We start from the raw sequence: 18,621 nt of genomic DNA on the forward strand, positions 1-18,621 counted from the left end.
GCAGGAGCCCGGAATATCTTCTCCTTGCCAATCTCACAGTTTCAGTAAATCAAGTTCTTATAAAAGCTATTTCACCTGCAAAGTGATACATGAGGGTCTACCTGGTTCTGTGCTGCACAGAAATTGTAGTTTATTTTTCAGTGAATTAGGTGGTTTCCACTATGAAACCACTTTTATCTTAAACTACAAGTCCTAGAGCTATGTTGTTATGTATCATGTATTTTCAAACAAACTTTCTTATGTCTTTTGCCTTGATATTTGTTGTGTATCCAAGAAGCAGGAACATGGTAGTTCTGAAGAAGTAACAATGTCATTAGTAATTAAAATTAGTAAAGCAAAATCTTGCAGTTTTGTCATCCTTTGTCTGATAAAGTGATTCTTTTCAGGGCCTGTTTTGGTTGAGTTTGGAAATTTACAGTGTTTGTCTAGTTATTCTTTTTAAGTGAAATTATGTTATTCACCATCCTCAAGTATCTGTGAGAAGAGTCAGAGCATAGACATCCAAAAAGCAGTAAAGCATCACAGGACTTTTTAAGAAGTTTATGTTGTTTTCTTTCTTAGTACTCAAACATAAAAGTATATTTTGTTGGTTTTATTTAGATGGCATCCACAAAATATTCTGTGCTGGATTACAGATATTTTAAAGAGGTGGGTTTTAAGCATTAATACAGTATCACTCTGCTGGCTACTTTATTGCTGTGATGCAGGTTTGCTGTCCCTATTTTCTTGAAGCCAGAATGCGTTATCCAGTGGTCAACTCAACAGCTACTTCTTTAAGACCATTTGGCCATTTCTTCTAACTCATTATTAGTCATTTCTCTTTTACTCAAAAATGGGAGCAGTATTCATGTTTTTGGCAGAGTAACAATGATACTGCATCTAACCAAAACAGCCCCTTCTGTGAAACCAGTCATTAATTCCTCTGTGGTAGCTTGTCATCACCAGATGTCTGCTGAGTTTACACCCTGTGCATTTCCCGTGACTGCACCCACAAGGCATCTACAAATTATTCTGTATTTTCAATAGGAGTACCACATCCTTTCATGAACTTTCCTCTTTACTACCTCAGCAGCTGCAGCTGCTGACCACAGAACTGCAACCTCTCTTTAAGTTACATCTTTCACCCCTCTCTTGACAGAAAGAGTCTACAAACAGCATAAGAATATAATGCCACTTTTATTTAAATGTTAAAATTTCATCACTTAAGATTTCAGCAAGTGGGTTTTGTACAAAATGTAATGAGAAGTATTATACATCCAACACAGAAAAAACATTTCCAGGCTCATATCAACAAGTAGAGTACAAAATGTTTTTGTTTCTCATAAGAAATGCTGGCAACGAAGTCTAACCCTGCCAATAATAAAGCATATCCGAAGGAGGACTCACAGTTATATCTAAGCATGAGGAGAAGCGTAGGCACATTTCCCTCCAGAAATCTGCACTCACTGAACATGATCACCAGCAGTAGATGCAATTAGCTATGTCCAATTTACATTTTGAGCACAAGGGACAAGCTTTCACAGCATGCGTAATACTGTGAACACAACAAACTGTTTTTTTGTGAACACAATGCACAGTTTCTCAGTTCAATGGGAAACTTTACAAAATATACATGCAAGGTATAATTACAGCGTGCCACATATAAAATTTCAATAGGATAATTGAAACAACACTCATATCTTGAAAAAGAAACTGGTTTATTGATGCAGGGTCGTAGACACGTCATAGTATATAATACAGTAAATAAAATGTAAACACCAATTTTCAAATCAACGCAGCTGGATAACTTGAATTCAAATTTTAGGAACAACAAAAAATGAATACCACAAAATAAGCTCTAAATTGCAATCACTCAGGTAACTGGTAAAGAAAAAGGGAAAAAATAGGGAACTGTTAATATTTTTCTAACTCATAAGAGGTCTTTCTTTCATCCTTCTTCTTGTTCTCTGTGGCCATTGAGGCTAGTAGGAAACCAGGCAGTTTAGTCAGAAAACTTTGCCGCATAGCAGGGAGTCTAGTTTGTCATCACATGCAGTAGCAGCTGCCTACATCAAGAATGAAGTTAATCAGTACAGACTAAATAAAGTATGTAATTCTTTAGATGGCTAACAGCGGATTTTGAATAAGCAAAGACCAATCCTTGCTTCCCGATACTTGGAAACTTCTCTTTCACATATGCCAATTTTGTGGTTTGAAACTAAAGAACAATGAAGTTCCTTAATGTATGATTTTTTTACACAAAAGATCTGGATTTGGGTGAATTTGGTACTGTGAAAATATGTGATATTCATAAAGAGCTGACATGTATCAGCGTTCAATTTTGAGAAGAAAGCACACCTCAGAAAGCTAACTGGTTTGTAATTCCAAAGATCATACAAAAAATGGGGGAAAAAATTATTCACTAGCTTAAGAGAAAACCTATCAATTGTTCATATTATCATATGACCTTACTAACTATATGACTCTGCCTATGTTGCAAATATGTGCTACTGGAAATGGACACACTGAGTGACCTAAATCATGGGTATATGGAGTATTTATGCTGCGGGCATGATGGTTCCTCAGAATGCTACTTGCCTGAGTTTACAGAGGGGCTAATCCAAAGATAACATATATGTGGTATCACAGATGTGCGATTAATACTCTCATTGACTGCTAACAGATGATATATAGAATATCAGTGTAAAAAGCAGAAAAAGAAAGAGGTTTGTACATAAAGAATTCAGTCTTTACCTTACTCTTGTGGTAATAGTTCATGATCACTTCTTGAAAGCAACAGTGAAGATTTTCTGTTTATTTCAGGTTTTATTTTAATTCTGCCTGCAAGGCTTGATAAAGAAATAAAAATGTAAATAGTGCCCGTGAAAGTCATGGGGCAACTGCAAATTTAAGCAAGATCATTTTAATACAAAACAAACTGGAACCTTATCACAAAAAGGAAAGCAAGGAAGCTCTCATATGCTACAGAAAACTCATTTAACCTTCAAAATCTGCTAGACGGTTTTGTAAGGAACCACAGCAACTAAAACACATATTAGGATAATTAAATATAGAAGTAAAGGCTGTGCAGCACATATGTTAACTTCAAAAAGTTGGTAAACAATAGATGGGAATATTAATGCAAAGATTATTCATATTTTGATGCTACCCGGGGCATACACCAAAGTAGAGTACTTGTTGCAAAATTGAGGGAAGATTACTTTTGTTTTGGCACATGGCATGATATGGCATGTCAAAAGAATTTAGATAATGTTTTCAAAATTTATAAAGTATATTATTAATGAAGTTCTGTACTTTACTAGGAAGGAAGAAACACCAGGCAGAAAAGTTGTAGGATACTGAGCACTTAAAGCAGCATAGGTAAGGATTGTTACAATCTTTGCTCTTTTGCACACTAGCTCTAGTCTTCACACACAAGCTTTGTGTGAGAACTATGGCTCATATGGACTTCGATAAAATCTAACGTTCCTTGTATGGTTTCTTCTTGACATGCTTTAAATTATCTTTTCTTCTTGAAGGTTCCAGAAGGTAAATTGGCTTATATCTGTTTTACATAGAAAAAATGCACAAAATTTCTCTTGTAAACATCTCACTGGAAGAGACAAAATTGATCACAGGTTTGTTTAAATTGGCTGGTGAACTAATGTCACAGGACTACTTATTGGTACAGATTCACTTTCAGTGAGCTGTTTTTATTAAATTTCCATATGTCAGCTACACAATCTCATTTAAGGACCTTTTTTCTAAGTAAAGTAAAACTGATTTAAATCTTTTTTTTTTTTTAATCACATTCTTTTTTTTTAATCACATTCATTGTCCTTTGAATCTGTAAGTCACTTGAAAGAGATTTATCTTGAGAACAGTATGACAAAATATCAGCAAACATATAATTCAGTCTTTGACAATTCTCAGTGCTTGTGAAAAAATGTCTGTGGTGAAAACAGCTGTACCAGCAGCTGCTTAAATGCAGTTTCACTGATTTGACCATAGCACAGAAAACTCAGAAAGCTGGAGAATTTCCACACCCCCAATAGCTTAAATGTTTTGTCTTTCCCTATTTTATGTTGCAGTTTTAGTAGATAAGGGATATTCCAATATTTTTAGATTTCTTTTTCCTTTGCTTCCTCTGGTGATTTATTTTTGCATGGGAGGAGGGGATTTGGAAACAACCATAGGTTTTGTAAACTATATATGCACATACTTCTGTGAGCACCTACGCAGTCAACAAAGGAAAGATCCTAGGGAAAAAAAATAAAAAAATAAAAAAAAAAAAAACAGTAACAGGTTTTAAACAGTACTAAAACACTATCTCATAGTCATTTTTATTACAGCATGTTCCGACCTTTAAAGTCTTAAGGAACTGATATTATTACTTTAATTTTTGGTAAACGGGAATCATCAAACTACTCTTTCTCAAGATTGTTCCGAGCAGTTGAAAGATAGTTGTATCTATGGGGCGAATGGTGGGGACAAGGGAGTCTGCACAGTAGTACAGCCTCTTCCCATCATACTATTTGTACTAGATAAGGCAATGTCAAACTGGGAGCAGTAATGCTCCCCTTTCCATCAACAAAATTGTTTCTGTAATCTGCATCACAGGATCGCTGCTGGGAGGGAAGAGTAAGCCTCCACAGTAAAACTACCACAGTACAGATACACGGTATGAGTACAAACTTAGTACAAGCTCTATCCTACAAGAGGAAGCTTTACATCTGGTGTCAGGATTATGATTCAGACATTAAGAAACTTGAGTTTGGTGCCATTCCTTAACCAGTACAAATCACGGATATGACTCACCTGGTAAATTATTTATTTGGCATCTATAATGAAACAGTCATCTTTCTCTAACTCCTGTTCAGGATGTATAAGACTTAAGCATTTTAAGCACTTTAAGCATTAATTAACTGAGTAATTGAACTCCAGCCCAACAGTCATTTGTTGAGTGGTTGCTTTGATATCAGTTTGCTTTTGATTTGATTATTAAGATTTCAGTTAGTTTTAATGATATTAAAAATAGTTTATTGTTAATAGTTTTGGTAATATGTCATCTTGTATATGCTTCTGTATTTTAATAAGCCACATAAGACTGTCTTACCTTTTTTTCAATAAGAAACCTGTGAAGTTCAGAATAGATGTTCTGTGATTAACAGAAGACCATGATGAGTTTTCTCTAGTGTATTGTTCTTACATCTGGCATTAATCTGGGAGTATAGTCTGCAAAAAGGAAGGTAGTGTTAGAAGAAGCATGGCCCTGTGCAAAAAGTGAATTCCATAACAAGAATTTGCAGCACTAAATGTCTTGTCACACTGTTCCCACCCACACAACTCCTTTGGAACTCAAACTGGGATATCAGCAGAAGTTGTCCCTGCTGCTAAAGGTACATTGTTTTATGGATGATTTACAGTAATTAACCATAGCTGCCACTGTGCTCTTGTCTTCATCAGTACTCTTTGCCTGTGTATTCTATGTGCACCTTAGCAATTGTGCAGAAGTAAGCCAAACCAAATGAAAATTAACATTACTAAAAATACAATCTGCATAAATAAATCAAAACCTATATTGCTGAATTCAAGAGGAAGGACACAAAGTGTAAGGCTTAGATCTAGTCTTTTAGAAACCTCCCAACAGGATCCACTGGGAAGTCACTCACCTTCTAGAACACAGTGATTAAGTAGAGAAATTCACAAGGCTTTAATGTAAATTGTGTGTTTGCTTTCTTATATTTTGAGCCAAAAAAAAGGTTAGACTACAAAGCAAAACTGCCTATCTTTCACAAGAAGCTTCTAAGCAAAGCAAATTTAACATGGGATGCAAGTAGAGAATTACAGAGAAAAATGGTACTACTCAAGAAACAGGACTTTTAAGATCACTTACTTGGCAAGACAGCAAGACTTGCTAGACTGGTTGCCAACAGAATGGCAGCAAAAACATTCAGATAAATTTGAGTCTCACAAACATTAGGCCACATAGGAACTTTTAAATGCAATGTAGTATGCTGGCCTAAATAGGATTTGCAAAACACTGTTTCTGTTTGTTTGTGGTTTTTTTAGTTGTTGTTGTTGTTGTTGTTTTTGGTTGGTTGGTTAGTTGTTTTTTTGTTTTGTTTTGTTTTGTTTTGTCTGTTTGTTTTTTAGTAGAATACTGTCCAGTCTGCCACTAGAAAAATGACTAAAAGCTAAAGGCAGACTTTTAGCCTGAAATGGAATTCCATTCAGGTAGTGAGCAAGCAGGCAGAAATCTTTCCTAGCTGATATATTTTATGATTCTTGTAAGATGGTGAAGGATTCTCTATTCCTCACTAAATCTCTAAAATGCACAGGTAGTTAGTCTTTACTTCAAAGAGAAGGAGGTTGCAGCTTGATCTGATAACACCGTAACATAACACATTGGATAGCCGGGCAATAGGACTGAGAGAATCTCAACACAGTAAAAGACTATTTATTCTGTTTTGAAGCTACAGAGCTCAAATGAGTGTATCCCTATCCTTGGGCACCGAGGAGGAATCATAACCAACTTCTTGTGCTGAAAAAGAAAGTCCCTGTGTTTTTGCCTGATGCCTACTTTCTCACATCTACCTTTCATTATGATCTTTCTCTACAAGGAGTAGAATCTAGCCCTAACTGCTCTAAATTTTTGTGGGATGTTTAATAAACTGCTCCTGGTTTCAGTCTCTTTCCCCCAAGCTGTAAAAATTCAGATGAATTTTAATCTATTTAGCATAAAATGTAAGGCCTATCTATGTGCAGGTATTTTCCCCATAACAAAAACCCCAGACATTCTACTTGGATGCTATGAATGATTATACCTGAAGAATAGCAAGGTATATAAACATCTATTTTTAAATTATGGCATTTTAAAATGAAGTTGGAATGACCAATGCTGATTTTTATGAAAGGATTCCTTATTTAATTTTTTTTTATATTGACTGTGTACCACTTCCCCATGCAAAAGTACACAAGAGCAAAATTAGAATGATTGGTTAGAAAAGACTAGCTGTGCTGGACATTCTTTCTACAATGTGAATCCCTATGCGGTAGCTGAGTTGGTTGTTTTATATTCTGTATTTAATGGTTGGAACCAATCAAATTTGTTTTTATTTTTAGTTTCTTTTAGTATGGCTTTGGACTGAGTGTCATGCCTTGGGAATAATGTCATTCATTTATGATTATAAATCAATTGAAAAAATTTCTCTGCAGAAAACAAAAAATCTACTTATTGACAAGTTATCCATCACAAGAAGTTTTGACTTAAAACAAATACTAGTTGTGTTTTACCACTCTCCTTTCCAAATAATATGCTTATCATAGACACCTTTACCAAAATAGCAGCATAAGTCTGCAGAGTGCTGTTTATTATGTGTTACTAAACTCAGAGCAGTTCTTGTTTTCTAGTTAAATTGACTGAGGTGTATATTCAAAGATAGTAGAAAATAAAAAAGATGCGGCAAATATATAGAAAAATATATAGAAAAATCATAATTGAGCCCTATACACTGACATCAGCTTTATTCCCCAGAATGACAACAGTTCTCTCACAAACTTGGTACCAACCACTGCATGGCAGACTTGATGAAGTCAAATAGAATCTGATGAAAAAATTTAAGATTCAGCTTAAGTTCAATTACTTGTACCCCATCTCCAGAAAAGCAGTTCAGTGAAAAAGATATCACTAGAGGCTGAGTGATAAATTTAACCTAAGATCTTCAGGTTAGATTTCGGTTTATTTTTTTTAGATTTGTTTTGTACTTAGAATATCTTGGAGCCTTTTAAAGTATAAATTACAACTCGCTTTGGATAATCTTCTTTCTCTGAAATATCCAATGAGATCACCCATGACTTAGAAAAACCTGAAGAATTTCATGCAGAAAAGGAGATTTTCATAATCTTGCACAGCAGGAAGTGTGTTGCATAAAGTATCGCTGTAACAAGCTGGGCATAACAACCCAAATGCAGAGGGGTTTTTAACTCTGAAGTCAATACGCTGTTTCTGTAATCAAACACAAATGGTATTAAATAATAGAGAACTGTTATCATGGTGAAATATTCCATTTTCAAACAAACATAAAACAAATTTTATGTCCGTTATGGTGGGTGGTGCATTTTTGCTGCACAACATAAATTGTATCTGCTTTGTATTTAATATTCAGTAAGTTACAATATGGGTCTGCAAGAGATGATTTGTAAGAATTAACCTACATCAGGTTCTTCCCTCTTTGCATAACAATGAGCCATCCCACTTTCCAGAGATGTGGAGGGAAATACAGTGAAGAAACAATGGCCCAGAACAAGAACACAGCATTTGACTGGAAGTTTTAAACGTTGTGCTCTAACAAAGGAGCTGGGGTAGAGGCAGAATGGCACCCAGTAATTACAAGCATCATTCACTTTCCATTCCCTCCTTTTATAGGAGCAGAGAACCTCTGGCAGCTGGTGGGCTTGAACTTCCATCTCACTCTACCTTGCACAGATTATTTTTCTCTCAGTGGAGTTGCACTAGCATAAAAACAGTAAAAGGAAGCTGTGAAGCAAGCTTTTTATGGTATGATAGCAGGTGTAATATATGACCTTTAGCTGATACATTCATATGGTCAATGGTATTTGGTGACTGTGTCATGTAAAAATCTGGTAGAAGGATCTATATAATAAGCTCTAAGCCATTATTGTATTTACTTCAGTATTATACCACGTAGGTTGCAATAAGGCTTTGCTGTAGTAGAGACATTGCTGAAGTTACAGCTGCACAACAGTGGAGGAATAGTGGTGACTCCGTTTTTCATGTGGTTATTTGTTAATGGTGGCAGCCATATTTGTTGATTTACTTAAATATCACTGGAATTTTGCAACAATCCTTTCGTAAATATTTAGGAATCTTCATTTTATATTTAGTTAGTCCCCAATAATCTGTCTATTACTTTAATTGTTCTTGGTAGATAAGGGCTTTTATGTACTTAAGAAAGACGACAAGCAAATTGGAAAGTGTCCTGCTGGCACACCAACATTTGGGAAAGGATACAGACAGTACATCCACAGACATTTATATTTATTTCCATGCTGCAGACTGGCTAAGATATTTTATTCTATGCAAACACTGGCAAGAGATCAATATAAACAAAATGATCCCAGATGAACAGCTCCAGCTCATTGTTATGGCCATTTCTCATGTAACTGCCTGTTTTAGCTATTGAACAATTGCTGATATTCCTGGCTTGAAAGTATCAGTTACTTCTCCGTGAAGAATCTCACAAGTGAGGAGTAAGTGACAGTGGAAAATTGTATACTATGATGATATAAACTATATAAAAAATCATGGTTTTGATGATAAATCTTTTATTCATAAGCATAATTTTCATGCTATTGCATCTCTACTTATCAGCCTTCATAGAATGTCAGTTTTCACATTCTTTTGGCACTACAGCTTCTGGCAGCTTAGCCAGTAAGACAGATATTGAAGATCTCTCTTGAAACATGCATTTTCTAGAACATAAGGTAAATACAGATGGAAACTGCATTACAAAAGTACAGTAATAACAATCCATATCAATAACCTGTAAGAGTAGACTGAGTCTTTGAAATGTAGTCTACATACAGTCCTTTTATGTAGTGTCTGAAGGTCTTGTTTCATTTATCATTATTGATTCTGAATGAAATAGTTAAGAAGATAGTTTTTATAATAAAAAAGCTACAGCTGAACCCATGATATTTACAAAAAAATTTTGGCTTCTGTGCCATATCATGTCTGTTTTTTCCATGTTAACTTTAATTTTTAGGAAATTCAAAATTCTGTCATTTATTGAGTTGGCAATAAGAAACGGTTCAAAGGACTTGAAAGAATAACTCCCTTTTTGTCATCTGTACAGAGAGACTTCTAGTCGCACAACATAAGAAAACAACTTACTTAAAAACTCAGGATGAAGTTCAAAGAACTACTCCGAACCATAAAATTTGTCATACCAGAAAAAGATGCTGTATTGTTGGACTAGCCTTAACTGACAAGTCTGCAGACAGATAATGTGGCATCGTTCCACCTTAGCTTTAAGCCATGCTTGTAGAGAAATATGAGCATCAATTGCATGACTTTCTGAAGAATGCCTTATAATCAGCAAATCTCTCTGGATCCTACATTTAGATGACACTCTGCTAAGTTCATGGGTCTAGTTCTGGACTGAAGGTTAAATCAATCTATGTAGAATCAGAAAAAAATCCTAACCCAAGTGAAGCCAATTGCAAAATTCTCATAGGCTTCAGTGATACCAGCATTTAATCACACAGTGTTTATATTCAAACACCTGCATCTAACAACCCTCCTTAAATTACTCTTTCAAATTCCATTATTTTAGATTAGCCAAATCAAACAGACTTTATTCTTACATAGCTGTATGTATGAAAAATATATCAAGTACGTACATTAATATTTTTATGAAACCAACACATTTTAATATATACAAGTTCTACATATAAATGCCCCTTAGTTATAAATATGGCACCACAGTCTGTTTTCCAAAAAAAAAAAAAAAGATGAAAAGAACACACAGTAGATGAGAACTACAAGTGCAAGCAGCTACTTCTGTAATACAGAACAATAAAAATAATAAGGAATAAAGAGGGCAAAATAAAATTTAAGTTAAGGGCATAAACTGGGAGAAAAGATGAAGAAAATAAATACACTGTGGATAAAAGAAAGCAAAGATTATCCTAAATCAAAAGAAAGGTCAACTGATATTGGCCAGAGAGAAAAAAAGAATTGCTCAACATCTACATTTTTTTAGTCTTTAATATAAAAGAAGAAGGAAGCATGGAGTTCAGTGAGATAAATATTAATGGGGCTTTGGGAATATCTACCAGAAGAATTAATAAAAAGCAGGTAAAAGAATATTTAGATAATTTAAATATTTATGATTCAGAAGGTCCAAATCATATTCAACCAAAGGATCTGAAGGAATTGGCTGCAAAGGTTCTGACAGATATCTTTCAGACCTCATGGAAAAGGTTAGGTACCAAAGGATTGAAGAGGGATGAATCTTAGGAAGGAGAGAAAGGTAAAAAAAATGGAGAATTTCAAGCAAGGTAATACTATTCCCTACCATGCAAAATACAACAGTAAATATATAATTAATAGTGTATCATTTAATGCATAGTAGCAATAAAATATAATTTTAAGACTGTAAATTCTCTGTCTCTGTCCATCTCTCTTTTTCAGTAATGTCATTCAATCTTAATCATTTCTGAATAAATTTGCTAGCTAAACATGTCAAATTCTTTACATTTTCTCTAATCATGTTAGTAATCATGTTCTTTCAGGCTATGTCACTATGAATTAATCTTTCTTGGTGCCCAGAATTGTCTACCATAGTAAATATCCAGTTTTACAGCACTGTCTAAATGCAGTCCTATTTCCCTCGCTCTGCCCATATCTTTCTGATACACCCAAACATGATGTGTTCCTCTCTCACTACTATTTTACATTTCTCCTTAGAGTTATCTTGAAGTTGATTGAGACTCCTAGATCTCCTTTTGTGGGCTTCTACAAGCTAAAAGTAAAAATTCTTCTGTTTGTCTTTGAACCCATGACTTTGCAGTGTGCAATATTAAATGCCATTCTATTTGTATTTCTGAGATCATCAAATTGTCTAAATTGTCCCACATGATGTTCCGGTCCTATTCTGTATTGATGATATCTCCCAGTTTTCTGTTTTCAGGAAATTTCATTACCACATTTTTCCTTTCTATGTCATGCTCATTAATGAAAATATTAAATCAGTCTTTGAAGAACTCCATTAGCATGCTCCTTCCATTGCAATATTTTCCCTTTAAATTGTAATGTCTTCTTTAGATATTTCCTTGCCTACTTTAGATTTCTTGTACTATTCCACAACTTCTCTTGCTTAACCAGTAATTTCCCAAATGGTATTATATCAAAAACCTTTATGAAGTCCAGATAAATGAGACCTACTTCATTTCCTTTTTCAAAAATCAGTTATGTTATCTGAGAAAAAATATCGGGTGGTACTAAAGTTATGTCTTACTGGTGGATATATTTTAGTTTAATTTTTCTTCTGCATTTTGATGAAACTTATAGTACTGTGTTCTCAATTTTAAAGACAACTACTTGGTGCACTTACCCACTATCTACATGTTGTTAAAATTTTCATGAGGATTTTTAGTATGCAGAGACAGTACTCAAGCTCATCGGCTACATTAACACAATGGCTCTTTTGGAGCCATTACAGTTGATCGTGCCAATGATCCATGGATTATATACTTTTACAAGGTCTGATGCACTTGCAAACAAAAGATTCTTTTTCCTTTGCATCTCTGTTTCTCAAGAGACATTCCTTCTCCTCTCCCAAAACCATCCTTTAATATTAATGCAAAGCAACCAAACAAAGGAAACCAAGCCACAAAAATTCTAGCTATGATGATGTGATGAATACACTTAATCCTGGAACAGAAAAGTAATTTCTGTCTCTTATGTAGGCTCTTTGTGGCTGCTTTCTCTTCAGTGCTTCTGTAGTACAGAAAGGCCCTGAGCCACCCTCAGGATCATAAGCACACACGCAAATTTAGTCCCATTTTTAACCATGACTCGAGGACAAAAAACATTCCCTGAGAAGAGCACAGCTGCAAGTACTTTTGTGTCTTTCCTATCATGTGTTGCCACATATCCTTGCTTCTCACCATTCCCAAATAAAATTGTGCTCTGAATCAGGTCCATCCAACTCTGCTGCTGAACCATCCTGGTAGTTGTGGTTTCTGGAATCCCAGGAGACTTAGATGATATCCAACAATGCAAATTGTCTAAGTCAGCATATTCCCTGAATGTTTGTTTGGGATTTTTTTTTTTGTCCTGCCTAATGTTAGTATTCAGGCCATGCTCTGAAGCTGGGGCAGATCAAGACGGGAATACAGGAGGAATGGTTCCATCAGACAGGTTTCTATGCTTGTCCTCTACTTAACCTTTCTACTGACAAGACATCTGTGAGGATCTAAGGGCCGTGATAGAATCAACCATAAGTAATCCCTGTGCTGAGTGGAAAGACTCAGTGAGTGTAGCTCATTGCTACACATCTGTGTTGATTAACCTATTTCTCTCTAGGCCAAAGCCTCCCAGTTGTCCCTACTGTATACATGCTAGTTTCTTGCCTGACCCCGTTCTAGACTAAACCAACATATTCCCTGGACAGAGAGACCCCACGATATATAAAAGGGTAGTGTTACACTCTACAGACACAATACAACCTGAGACAAGTTTTTATCCTTCTACATGAAACAGAGTTCCAGTGGTAACTCAGCAAGCTTCACACTCTATCCCAGATTTAGTGAAGATACAACCAGTCTGCACCAGAAGCCAAGCTGGTTACTTGTCCCAGACACCTGCTGCTCATGTAAAAAAGATGGTATTAGTGTAACCAAGGATATTGGCCAGCAAGTGGGGGACAGTGAAATTTGATGTAAACAAAACAAAGAACCTGGTGGAATCTGGGTAGGGTTTCATCATACACAAAAACAAAAGAACCAACCAAATTCCAGCTCCATGAAAATCCAGGTGCTGAATCTGCAGTGATATGTCTGAAGATGATTAGTTAGAACATCACAGAAGATTCCCCTAGGAAGCCCTGCTGTAAGTTGCTTGAAAGAGGGAAAAAAAAAAAAAAAAACATTATCTCTTGCATCTCGCAGTTCACAGAGTCCTCACCAAAGAGTGAAGGCTGTGTTTGGAACACGCATGTGCCAAAGACTTTGTGTGTGACCACAGGAGTGTGTCTTCCTTTCCCTTTACTTGTGTTACTCGTCTATAAAACGGGTAATATATTCTTCCTTTCTCCATACTTTATCTCATCTGTTTAGATGTTAGTTTCTTTAAAGAAAAAGTCGCCTCTCACAACAAGGGAGAAAGAGTGGAGGCTCAGTAATAATAACACTGAGACCTAGACGTTGTCTTACAAAGAAAGATGATTTCCTCTTTGTCTCCTTGCTCGTCAGCCAGGGGTACCAGGATGTGATTCTTATGAGTCAGTGGGTATATAATGGAAGGCTACATATCTGGGTAACCACAGGGGCATTCTGTGGCTTTTACTAAGGGATATAAACTGTATTTGAATTAGGAGCAACTGATATTCAGGGTCTCCAAAAATACAAGTAATTTGGGTTTGTGTAAGGGAGTAGGAAATACTTATTAAATAGAAAAGTTGCGTAGAGTACTAAGAGAAAAAGAATATATAAGGGCTATTGTCAATAAGTCCTTGAAGTCATCATCCTAGTGAACTGGGAAAAAAAATACAGGCTTTCTGAAATGTATCAACAGAAAGAGGAAAATGTGGAGACAGAGAATACTAATGAAAAGATGTAGTGTTGTTAAAGTATAAAATCTAGTTCCATCTGTCGTATTGAAGTCAGCTTTGATTACCATATCATATATGGAATGCCATCAGTCCTGGAAGGGTGCAGTGCAGGGAGACAGGGTGGTTCCAGCTTCTGAGAGTCTTTGACACAAAGCAATTATGAGGAGTTAGGCCTCTTTTCTCTGGGAGATTTCAAGGACACTCTAATAGAATAGAATTCAAGGTGACACAAAAGTATTGAAGTTACCTATGTAGTCAGCTAGAGAGAACCAGATGCCTCAGGGAAGCACATAGCTAAAGATTACCGTCCACAAGAAGGACTGAAGGGGAAATAAACTTATTCAGGAGAGCAACTTACTCATTTGCACAGGAAATCTTCCTCAGTTTTGGGGATCCAGGTTTTTGTTTGGTCTTCCTTTTGCCACGTAGCTCTCTTTGCCACTCTCCTGATGAAAGGAGCTCTTAAAGAGCATTAAAGTCACTCAGAAGTAATTCCCACTGTAGGAAGAGCACACCGTTAAGATATAAACTTCTATATTACCTTTTTTCATTGGGAATCCCATATAGAAGCAAGTCTGGGTGATAGAAATGTCACAGAGGGATATATATATAAAAATATATATATATATAAAATAATATATATATATAATATATTTTCTTAAAAAAAAAAAAAAGAGGGTTATCTGAGCAATAAGCAAGAGTTCTTTTCCTCTGCTAAACAAATAGATTCTTCCTTTGTCTAAGTAAACAGGTTGTGGTAGGGCAATCTTCTAGTTTGAATGTTAAACCATCTCTGTTGGCCTATTTTTATATCCTTACAACATCCCTCAGCCCAGTAGCTTTTGTGCAGTCATTTCCCAAGCTAACAAATTTTTAATTTACTGTTCCAGTCCTCCTTGGCTACATATGCATCTTGTCTTGCACAGTTCTGCAATCTGGTCTCAATTTCCTAATTATGGGTCATTTAGTGATGTAATGACACGAGTGTCCTCAATCCAAAGACCAGCCATACTCTTATCTATCTTAAAATACAGTAGATTGCTACATCCGGTGCACTATGGAAATACAATAACAAGATTCAGAAATGTGCATTTTAAACATCTGATTTCAGTTACCTGGAGATATAAAAGCTGTTCCTCTGGGCATAATGGCAGACAGGGACTTACAAGTAGAGAGTAGACCATTTTATGTTCTGACACTGTCCTGCATTTAAAAAAAAAAAAAAAAAAAAAAAAAAAAGTGGCACTTGAAAAAGCTATTAACACAGAAATTCCTATTAGAGGAGGTATTCTACTAAGGTCCATTGTTCCTAATTTTTCAGAAGGTCATTTTTTTGCACTACAATGATAGCACTCTCAGTTTAACTACTCTTTGCTCAGTCACCTCAGGATATAATATTTTAAACAAGTAGTTATAAAGTGAGCAGATAGATAGGTGTTTTCAGCTAGAAATAAGCACAGTGACTAACACAAAGGGTCTTCTTTGAGAACTAAAAGATGAGTCTCTCCATTCTAGATATTGAGAAAGGAGCAGGCTTGTTGTACGTGGATGCATGAGTCCTCCCAAATATGCAACCACGCCATTTCATGTATTCAATGGTCATCATGAGATTGGTAATAGTAGAAAAAATATGTATTGCATCTTTATAGACTTTTAGAGGGTGTGGAAATGAATATGTTTTGTTCAGACTGATTTGTCTGGCAATCTGAAAACTGTTTTGGCATGCTCAAAGCCAGCACTTACACAGTTGCTTAGCCACTATTTTACCAGTGTACTAATTTCAAACCTCTTGGAAGGAGGTATACACTTCAATGTTACTTATGGCTGCAAAGAACTACACTGGAAACTTATATTTTATGGAGTGAAAAAAAGGTAAAATGCTTCAGGACTAGATTTGCCAATCAATACCTTAGCATTCCAGTTGCATAAATGTTTTTACTTGGACAGATAGAAAGAATTTTGTGTAGTTGGTTGTAACAGACTCCAGAATTTCACTGTTCATTAAAAAGATTATATTTTTTCAGTCATTGTTATAATCATAATATAAAATATTTAAAAAGTAAATAAATTATCATTCACATGCTGTAGAGCTGAAATGAAGGTGTCCCTCTTTTGTTAACTGGTACAACCAAAATTACTGAAGTTACTTGTAGACAAGAGTATGAAAAGCACAGAATTACACCTTTTTACAGCCTTCATTATTCACCTTATTCAATAAAAGCAAGATCTTCTGAAGCACTTACCTGGACTTCAGTATCTAATAGCAACTTTAGACACTCATACCATATTTAATCCTCAGATTCACTGTTCAGTTACCATCTGAAGTCTATAAATATAAAACTTGTCCACCAGTAATCAATCATGATAAGAAATACCTTTTGCCAGTGATGAATAGTTCAGTGTCAGTCTCAAGTTTACTGAAACTTAAAACTGAAATGTTTGAATACACAAATTGATATGGCTGATGCACACTGATTTTCTTAAGATCTTGACCCTGCAAATTCCATCACGTTGTCCTTAAAACCCAATTATTGATTATTCTAGGAGAGATTACTCATCTCTTGAAATTGTAGCACTTTGCATGACAAAACTGAATATTAATGAAAAATGCAAAATATATATAAAGAGAGAGTGTGAAATACTGAGTCCAACTAAAATATCTTTCTTCACTTGGGAAGAGAGGAGTCCTGGGTTCTTCCTCCAGTTACTGTTTATATTTTTGAATTAAGTATTATTTCAGATGGGTCATTTCAAATGAAGATGATAGCAGTTAAAACTGAGAGCACTTCTCAAAATCAACCAACTTGATGGCAAAAAGATTTTTTCTGGAAGGATAAAGGTATTTCTGAAAATACACTGCATCTAAAAAGAGATTTGAGTCTGGAATTTTCATATCCTGTGAACTCTAACCCGTGAGCACCTAACTAAAAGGTGGTGGCAACACCACCACTTCTTCTGGCTGTATTTTATCAAAAGGGATCTGAAGTAGAAATTCAACCCTTTACATCTGTAAATTTCTGAGGGACAAATATGCCAGAAAAGAGTGGAGATTAGGAAATAACTTTTTGTCTCTTTGGAATTAACTATCAGTTATGTTAGCCAGCATCTTATTCAAAAACCTAGCTTTGAAAGATACCTAATTCTTCCCTGGCATTGGCACAGGGAGACTAGTTACCTGTTCTAGTAGGGAACAGGGAACTCCAGTGCTAAGCCAAAAAATAGGTATTGCATGCTGAGCCTAGGTCACCTTTGTGGAAGAGTTATTAATTATTTAGTGATTCTGAGGGATTCTGCCAGCTTCAGTTGTTCTGATGAATTTTTAATAAATCACTATTAACATAAATGGGAAGTATAAATTGCTTGCATTACGCTATATGCAGTAGTAGCAAAGAGAGACTTTTGCTGCAAGGTCCTAGATCTGCTGCTTGCCTAACAGAAACTGACAGCTGAATGATCCATTTCTCCTGGGAATGTCCTGAAAAAATAAAATCTTTTCACCATAAAGGAGTTTTATTTTGCAGTTGCCAAAAAGCACCTGAAGCAGTTGGTCTGTTTCTGAGGAACTGACAGAAATAAACACTATTCTAGTGATCTGCTTCAAAGACTTACCTGGAGATGAAACTATGCACTAAAAGAAATTCAATTAAGCCAAAGGGACTTGTCTTCCTAAAAACATCTAGCAAAAATAAACCCCTATTAGGAGAGTTTAAGTCTTCCTGAAGCACAATACTTACTGAAGATACTTTTCTAAATAAAATCTGTGGTTCCTGAACAACAGTGTAAGGACCAAAATAATAGTTTATGGATTCATTACCACTAGAGGAATTCCATTACTTTCTGTTTTTACAGAAAGTTAGAAAATATTTAATACGTTTTTGCATTGAATTAGATTGTTAACATTTTTATATTTTGACTTCTGACAGGACAGTGAATCAACTACAGCACTGAGTTTGATGTGCCTCACCCTTAGCAAACAGAAAGGTTTTCAATTCAGGGGGGGGAAACAAACAAACAAACAAAACCCACACACTTTGAATAAAAACTTGAAGTGAAACTTTTAAAATAAATGCAACTTAAAACGGCTGGGGAGAATAGAACTGCATTTTAATGTTTTGTATACAGCTATCCCATGTTCCCTCTGTCCTTGCAGGATTGCTTCCAGCCAATTCAATGATGTCCTAAATCACTGAGAAAAATTCTTTTCTCCTTTTGTCCCTGGGACGGTCTCTTCATTTTTCCTGAGATTTGCCTGACTGTACACTTCCAATCCCTGTCGTGTCTT

The 18,621-nt window shown here is 35.5% G+C and overlaps 1 long non-coding RNA gene across 1 annotated transcript; it reads right to left on the minus strand.

Annotated features, from left to right (window-relative positions):
- Positions 1-1,157: 1,157 nt before the first annotated feature.
- Positions 1,158-14,869, minus strand: LOC121075646. Its single transcript, XR_005823076.1, has 4 exons — positions 14,698-14,869; positions 5,096-5,214; positions 2,734-2,828; positions 1,158-2,045 (listed from the first exon to the last, which is right to left on the minus strand). It is a non-coding gene; the product is annotated as an uncharacterized LOC121075646 (long non-coding RNA).
- Positions 14,870-18,621: the final 3,752 nt, after the last annotated feature.

Source organism: Cygnus olor, chromosome 10 (assembly GCF_009769625.2).
Source record: "Cygnus olor isolate bCygOlo1 chromosome 10, bCygOlo1.pri.v2, whole genome shotgun sequence".
In the NCBI taxonomy this organism is placed as follows: Eukaryota; Metazoa; Chordata; class Aves; order Anseriformes; family Anatidae; genus Cygnus; species Cygnus olor.